Raw genomic sequence first — 8,283 nt, 5'->3', positions numbered from 1 at the left:
TCTTTCTTTCTTTCAACAGAGTACCATGAGAGTTGTTTTTCATTTTGTCAAACCTACAAATGTAAACCATCTAATAACTAAGGAAATATTCAGGCTTACATTAGTTTTTTTGTTACTATTATTCCATTTGAAAGGCCCAAGGCCTGGTTCAGTGACTCATGCCCTAATTTCAGCAATTTGAGAGGCCAAGGTGGGAGGATCTCTGGGAGTCAGCGGTTTGAGACCAGCCTGGGAGGGCGTGAGACCCTCTCTCTCTCTAAAAAAAGAAAGGTTTCCCAAAGCCAGGCATTCTTGGCTCTGAAAGAGATGGGAAGTCAGGGAAGGAGGTATGTACATGCTTTTTAAAACATCTGTAACCACAAAGATACAAAGATGCATTGCAATGTCCACAAAGATGCATTGCAATGTTTTGGTGTTTTTTTTTTTTTTTGTATAAATTTAAGGGGTACAAAAGCAAGGGTACATTGTGACAGGGGTATATTGTATGGTGATGAAGTCTGAGCTTTTAGTGTATTCATCACCCAAATAATGTATATTATACTTAATAAGTCATTCCTCATCATCTGCCCCCTGCACTCCCTCTCTTCCAGGTCTCCCATGTCTATCATTCTACTCTCTGCAGCCATAGTCCCTGGGTACCCACGTTGGTGAAGGAGCTCAGAAATATCTTCTATTTTGGGTGGGTTGGGGAAACCATCCAGAGGTGACAAACTGAGTTAAATAATAAAACTAGGTTTTTCTTGAGTGGAAAATGTCTTTATATATAGCCAGGATGTATGACTAGACACTGCTAAAAGTTGATGAAGGAGCTCTTTGTGTGCTAAAATGTTGCTGAGAAACCCCAGGCATTTCCATATCTCAATGCTGCGCTCTAAGCAAGGGCTGTGTGGCACCCAGAGGGAGGCAGGCTGTCACTCACCTGCTTCACCAGCATCCAGAGTCCGAAGAGGAGGACTGGTCGGGTCATCCGAAAGGTCTTCCTTCCAAAGAATGTGGGCTCCTCACAAACACCACCCAAAACACTGATGTGGAGAAAGTGTACTTATTGTTTTATGTTAAATATTGAAATTAAGTTCAATATTGAAAATATGAAAGAGAAAAAAATGTGTGCAATTCAGCATCTGACTTTACTTCCCTTTAGAGCAAGATCATAAAACAAAATAATTTTTTTAAAAAAGTACTTTCTTAAAACTTACATTAGCCTTCACTTCATAGAAGAATATGACTTACAATACACAGGTTTTCTTCCCTCCTCTTCCACCATACCACCAAAGAAAAGGGGGGAAAATAATCTGTCAGATATTATTTCACATATGCTTCAAGAGTTTAGATATTCCTAAATGTAAAACTTTTCAGTGCAATATAAAACATCTTCAAGTAAAAGATATAAATATGCTTTTTGATTTCACAAAAGAAATACTTCATAATTTACAGTATCCATTCTTGAGGAAAGAATGCCTTCACTACTCATGAATTATTGCTTTCTTCTACGTGGTTAAATATTCACTGTCTGTTTATCTATCTGGTTCATATTTTTTCTGTTTATTTTTAGCACTCTCAGAAGTAAAGAATATATTTGAAACCCAAAGCACAAGGAATTTTATGATACTTTGTGGTAAACTGGCAAAACTCAGATTGATACGTTAAACATCTTCTACAAACCAATGCAAGAAGTTGGGTTGGTTACGTCCCAGTGATGTCTAAGGCTCCATGGATAATCTACCAGAATCGCATCACTTAAAAATAATTATATCAATTTAACTTCCTTGAAGGAAATATGCTTAGAATTTTTAAATCCTATAATCTGTTAAGATTTAAGTATGTGAAGTGTTTTTTATGACCACTAAGCTAAATTACCTATATGTTCAAAATTGTATTCAATTGCAAATAATCCCTAAACAATGGTTAGAAAGACAATACAGTATTTCTAGAAGCTTGTCTAGACATTATATAAAAATGCTTGAATTGTAAACTTCATAGGTAACTTACACACTATATATCATCATTATAAATTTATATGCTTCATTAATTCTTCTCGGATTTGGTTGTATACATTTCATGTATAGAAAAATCAAAATAGGGACAAAGACTCTCAGAAAAAGCTTGGTTATGAAACAGATTGGAATTTGGGTTTTAGTCATCAAAGATGTGATAAACAGTACTGGGTATTAATGCAGAAAACAGACTGAGCTTTTTAATGGGACATCAAATAAGACTTTATTAGCATCTATTAGGTTCAACCCAAAGCTCAGGAAATAGCATTAATGAGCATCATATATCAGTCTGTCTGTTATTAGATAACAGTATCCCTTAAAACTAGCAAGCCATATAGTACTTTATACTTTTTTACCTTTATCTTTAGAATTAGCTGACATTCTATTGTGTTACACTGGCCTTACTATTAGTAATAGTGAACCAATTTATAAACCCATTAGTGACACTTTTTCCAGAAGATAAAAACAGTCAAAATTATCTGGCAGCAATTAATCTTAATGGCTGTATGCAGTAAACAGCAATGGGCTAATTCCAGCTCTGTCAGCCCCATCAAACAATCCCGCATTAGGCAGCTTTTCAGTGATCCATTAAGCATATTCAGAACAACAACAAATTCAATGCTGAAGGCATATGCACTAAACATTACAACAGTGATCTTCTGAAGCCATCATTATCTCTTAAATAGTACTTCCCCCATGTATTATCATTATGCTGTACATTAGAAATACTTTGATTAAACTCCCTTAATTCATAACAGACAGCTGCAGACCATTTATGCAGTTAATCTCAACACAACAGCTATTGAGGAAATATAACAAATGAAGGCTGTAAACTGGAAGTCATTACTATGAAAGATACTGGTTTTCTAGCCCTCTTAGAGCAGAGTGCATCATAAGGGTGGGCTTTGGGCCTACAATAATGGGGATGAAACCGTTAATGACCTTCCACTTTCCTGTCACATCTGTCCCTGGGGTTGTTGTGCTCTAGGCTGAGCATGTGACCAGTTTAGGCTGAGCCATGTGTCCCACACATTGACCAATGTAAGGGCTCCAGGAGAACCCAAACTATGGTTAACTTCTATATTCCGGCTTTGGTATTAAGAAGTCAAGGTTTTGATGGAATAGGAATAATCTCAGTGATTTCACTGCATCATTACAGTAAAGCGCTGAAAAACTATTCTGATTGTACACTAATGATATCATCATTAGCAGTAGTTTTACATTTCTTTTCTAAAAAGTAGTGTCTTTTAAAGTTTAATTCATAACACTTGAGTTTACAAACGTAAAAAAAAAATTTCTACTGAATTTCCTCTGTAAACTTTCTTTCCCATGTGATATCTTCACTTATCAATTCAGAAAAGTAACACATGCAAAAAAAAAACCTCCTAAATTCAAGGAGCCACACCCCAATTTCATGTTTTGCGGAATAAAATATGCACTGGCTTAATTTGACGAACAAGAAAACTGTGTCGATTTCTCCACACTACATCTTCACAGAATCTTTCCTTTTCACAGGTAGAGAAACCATAAACATGCGCATGAATGAGCTCTATGTGCCTGGCGTTTTTTTTTTTTTCTTTATATAGGGTTTATTTCAAAGTCCTAAACCACAGACACCGTGTCTACTTTTTGATGAAACGGTCAGGTAATTAGAACATAAATTTAGAGTCCCCTTGCCAACTCTGACTGTACTTTCAGCTTTTGGGGTTAGCATAAATGAATTAAATATTGATTCAAAATATAAAGTACTGTCATTATAAAGCAATAAGGGTCTAGCTTTCAGAGGCAAAGACCAGTCCCCATAGCAGTTTACGTTGAATGTCTGAGGAGATTTCCACAATCGGGGCTAGATTGACCCATCCCTCCAAGGTGCCCATGGACACAAGCATATTAACGTTTGCTGTTCAGACCCCTTAGTCACCTTTGGTGCTGTAGAGATCCCTCCCTACTGTCCCCCACCTGCCCTCCCACTTCCCAAACACAGTGCTTTGAAAAATGGCAGCTCTGGGGAGGTTTTCTTGATTTTTTTCCCTGTACATTTGTTTGAAAGGCATAGGTATTGTGACTGCTGGCTGTATGTATCCCTTGTTTCTCAGAACTTGCATTTATAACAAAGATCTGGCGAATCCCTCTGGACACCTGGGCATGCTGATACTGATTTCTGGCCCATAGTGCAGTTTAAACCAATCAGGATTTTCACCTATTTTGAAAGGCCTTTCCATTCTGAGGCTAAGCTTCCTGCCATGTGAGTTTTAAAGCACTACTACTAGTTGTTGAGGCACAAATAAGTCTGAGAAATAATGTCACTCCTCAGAAATTCGCAAGGCATGTCAATATAGTAAAACCTGTGAGAGGTTCTAGAGAAAGGAAACCTGTTTAACTGTGATTTTTAGCGTGCCCAAATCTACTTGGCTGAGTTTTTTTTTTTTTTTTCTTTTTAATAGAACAACCATTAATATCTTGTAGGGCACTAATCTTTTACAGAATATATTTTGAGACATGTTTTTCTAAATTCTTACTTGTGATATTTATGCCTCAAAATTGATCTGTGGCAGGAAAGAACAAATTTGCAAATTAATTACTTGTGCTTTCTTCTGATTTTTGTTTGTTAGCTTTAATTCCGCTTACAGATACTCCACTGTTGAAAGTGGCCATCAGCAAATGAAATTAGGTTTAGAATTCACAAGCTGGTTTGACTTCTATTTTTGCCATTTATTCCAATAATCTAAATTCAGTAAACAGTGTTCCTATAGACATTTTTTGATTGAGACATAAGGTTTTCTTCAACTAATGATTAGATTTTTGTAAATGATGTTAAACATGGGAATAATCGATGAATGTGCTCATTTTTCCTGCTGTGGAACATTATCTTTAGCTACAGCACAACGATATTTAGAGTTCTATCACATTTAGAGTTCTATCTAGATATATTTACATCTATCTATATCTGTTCTCTATTCAGGAAACTCCCAATTATGAGTAAGTAACTTCTACATACTCATTTGAAGTTCGTTGCTTGGGATCTCAGATTACATTTTTCCAAAGGAATTTATTACAGCTTGTCATTACGGTCTGGATTTAACCTACCAAAGTCTGTTTAATGCACAGCAACTGCATTGCTGAAATGCTAGGTACACTGAGAAAATAAGCCAAATGTCAGCATGGTTGCCATGCTGATAAGTTAAACCAAGTAGAAAAATAATAAGGTGATAAAATTGACTAACAGATCCTTTAAAAAGTTTGGTCTGAAATGCTGATGCTTGTAGAAACATAGGTTTAATTTTAAAAGATGCAGCACAGACCAAGACTTGTGTGTACATGTGCGCATGTGTGTCTATGTGTAGCTTTGGCAATATTTCCAGGGACCCTTCCAAACTCATGTCGTCCTTACCATAGCCTTCCATGATACAGACGCATCACAGCAGGTCTCATTCCAGGAGAGAGGGGTGAGACTCCTCTGTGGCATATACGTGAAACGAAGATAGACAATAGGAAAAGATTGTTCTCTACAAAATCTAGGCAGGAATTGGCAGCATGAAGGAGAGGAGAAAGTCATTCTAAGTATGTATGTGTGTGTGTGAGAGAGAGAGAGTGAGCGAGCAAGAACAGGGAGGAGGGGAAGAGAGAGAAAGGGGCAGGAAAAGAGCAAACACCTTGGATGGACTTAGGTGAAGTGTGAGTAGTGAAACAAAGAAAAACTTGGCGTCCTCTGTGCCTGTGAAGTAGTTTTCTGAAGGTGGACATTCTGAGAAGGAAGTCAGGAGTGGGGGAGTAGGCTTGCTACTATATGCCTGGTGTCTCGTTCGTCTTGGTTTTGCCTCAAACATCTATATAACCACCAAATCCCACATTGTTATTGACTCCTGTTCTAGAGCACAGTTCTGGTGACTAAATTCTGACTTCGTTTCCTTAGTTTGTTGTCTGATTCTCCACTGAGCTGGTGCTTAGGCGTTCCCAGTCTTGTCAGCCATTTTCCCCAGAAGGATGAGTCCTATATCCTGCACTACCCCCACACCTCGACAGCTGATGCTGACCCTTCCCTTTCCCACCCAGCTCTCGCCTCCTCTTGTTCCTCACTCTCACCTCTGTGGAGCTCCTGACATGCTTCCTGCCATTCTGGGTCCTCCAGGAGCTTCTGACCACGTGGGCTTCCCAACCCATCCTTTACACGGCACCTACAGTTCTCTTAACAAATGCCCATAAGGCCTTGTCAGCACTCCGAGTCCTATGGCTGACAAAGTCTGTGTATTTTTGCAGGACCCACCCTCTGCCAACCTCCACTATTTTGTTTCCCACATCTTGAGCTCCAACTCTCTGGACCTCCTGTCTGTTCGTAAATGCACCATGTTGACTCTTTACCTGTGTGTCTTTGCCTATCCCTATTCCTTTCTCCCAATTTTGTTCCTATTAACTGACTTTTACTCATCAATACCAAGTTCATTTATTATGTCTTTTGAAAATCTTGGTCTCTAGCTAGGCAAGATGCTCCTACTCACTGAATTATAATTCACTGAACTGCAATTACTTTCCCTTCTCACTGAACTGCATGAGAACAAGAATGATGTCTTTCATTGTGTAGCACCAGCAAATAGCATACTTCTTGGAGCATAGTAGGTACTTAAAACATCCTTATTGAATGAATAAACCAATATACAGAAATGCCACCTAGAGTGACGGCTGCTTTTTTCTAGCATAATGTAAAACTGAAGAATTTTAAAATGGTTACCAGTTAGTTATTAGGTAACAGAAATTAATTATATTCTATAGAGAAAAGGATATTCTTAGGATCCCTGTGAAAAGATGAACAAGTGCTGATCTGTGAGTGGTAGGGTTACAGGTGATTTTGTTTTACTTTTATGTGCATGAATGCATTGCCTAAATTTTTAGAAAGAACATGCGTCATATTTATTATAATATAAACAAGAACATGAATCCTCAAAAAAAGAAGTGTCTCCTTAACGTGCTTCATGGCTTTACAAGGAAACAGAATACACGGGACACGTTGCTGCTGTTTTTGCAGCCTCTGCTCTCTTCTGCATCCCTTGCTTCTCTGTTTCTCTCCTCTACCTTTTTTTCTTTTCTTTTTCAAAACATCACTGGTGGCAGCCTTGGCCTGAACTTGGTGAGATGTGGTTCACATTTGCACAAAGGTAGAATGCTTCCTATTGGATATTTCAAGTATTTAGGCATCGGTGTCCTTATTACCACATCTCTGCTAATCTGGACTCCGGTCCATCATTGACCAGCTCCTCCTCATGGTCAACATGTCCCAAAGTCGTGGTGGCAAGGATACTGGAGAGGATTTCTAGGGAAGCAGTTTATCCTAAAAGGGGAATGTCAGAGTCAGTCATTTATTTGCTTCCAGACACACAATACCAGCTTCTCCTAAGGAGGTCGACTGGCTGGTTCACCAAACTACCAGCTTCTCCTAAGGAGGTCGAGTGGCTGGTTCACCAAACTAAAATGAAGGAACGCAGCCAGACTCCCACATGCCTCACTCCAACAGTCAAGTGTGTCCTGAGCTGTCCTCTGAAGCATGAAAGCAACACCTCTGTCCACGATGGGGCTGAGAAGAGTCCACCCCATAAAATGTTGTTGACGGGCTAGTCCTTCTGAGTTCCACTCAATGGGCCTTTCATTCCTATGAAAGTTAGCAAATCCTCTTAAATAGCAATGCACTATTGAAGGTTTTTTTCAGAGGTCTACTTATACATACGGAGGAAAATTGGTACACTAGTCTAATAGTATTAAAGACGATCTAGAAAAAGACATACTGACACTTGGAACACACTATCCTTCTGCATTCATAACAGCATCAGGGGACTGTGATCTTCTGTCTTGATCATAAGGTAAAACTGGCTAAGTCAATTAAATTCAACAAACGGCTAGTGGGTACCTAACAATTTAAGGTACCATGCTGTGGGTTTGGAGAATGCAACTGGAATGAAACGTGATCCCTGTCTTCAAGGTACCTAGAAAGGAACTGTGATATACATGCTCTTCTCCTTGACTATATAGCTCAGTACAAAAACATGTTTGCTTCCATTCATTAGATTATTTTATTTTAGCTGATATTTATTCTCATCCCCTTCTTAAAAATTTCAGTAACTTGGCCAGGTGTGGTGGCTCACGCCTGTAATCCCAGCACTTTGGGAGGCCGAGGTGGGCAAATCACAAGGTCAGGAGATAGAGACCATCCTGGCTAACACGGTGAAACCCTGTCTCTACTAAAAATACAAAAAATTAGCCAGGCATGGTGGCAGGCACCTGTAGTCCCAGCTACTCGGGA

General features: G+C 38.8%; 1 long non-coding RNA gene across 1 annotated transcript in view; it reads right to left on the bottom strand.

The window, feature by feature from the left end:
• Nucleotides 1–6,604: 6,604 nt before the first annotated feature.
• LOC105522178 overlaps nucleotides 6,605–8,283 on the bottom strand; it is a 78,204-nt gene continuing 76,525 nt past the window's right edge. Inside the window, exon 4 of the long non-coding RNA XR_001003399.1 lies at nucleotides 6,605–7,317. This is a non-coding gene — a long non-coding RNA (uncharacterized LOC105522178). The remainder of the gene's footprint in view (nucleotides 7,318–8,283) is intronic.

This window comes from Colobus angolensis, unplaced genomic scaffold (genome assembly GCF_000951035.1).
Source record: "Colobus angolensis palliatus isolate OR3802 unplaced genomic scaffold, Cang.pa_1.0 Scaffold42, whole genome shotgun sequence".
NCBI lineage: Eukaryota > Metazoa > Chordata > Mammalia > Primates > Cercopithecidae > Colobus > Colobus angolensis.
This window is presented reverse-complemented; position numbering and strand designations above follow the sequence as displayed.